This window comes from Apteryx mantelli, chromosome 5 (assembly GCF_036417845.1).
Source record: "Apteryx mantelli isolate bAptMan1 chromosome 5, bAptMan1.hap1, whole genome shotgun sequence".
NCBI lineage: Eukaryota > Metazoa > Chordata > Aves > Apterygiformes > Apterygidae > Apteryx > Apteryx mantelli.
In genome coordinates, this window is record NC_089982.1 from 78151827 (window position 1) to 78152049 (window position 223).

Genomic DNA, 223 nt, shown 5'->3' on the forward strand with positions numbered 1-223 from the left:
GACCAGCTCTCCCAGCCTGCTGTGCTCGTGGGGTACATTTTGGTCCTCGGGAGGATGCACGCTGATTGGATCTTTGCTTCGAGCTAAAAAAAAAAAAAAAAAAAAGTGATTTCATTGTTTCACTTTTCTTTAAAAAAAAAATGTTCAGGAGTAAGTGAGATCACAGAGGGGAGCGAGGGAAAGATTAGGTAAGGGCTTGGAAACCTTCCCACGCGGAGGAGCC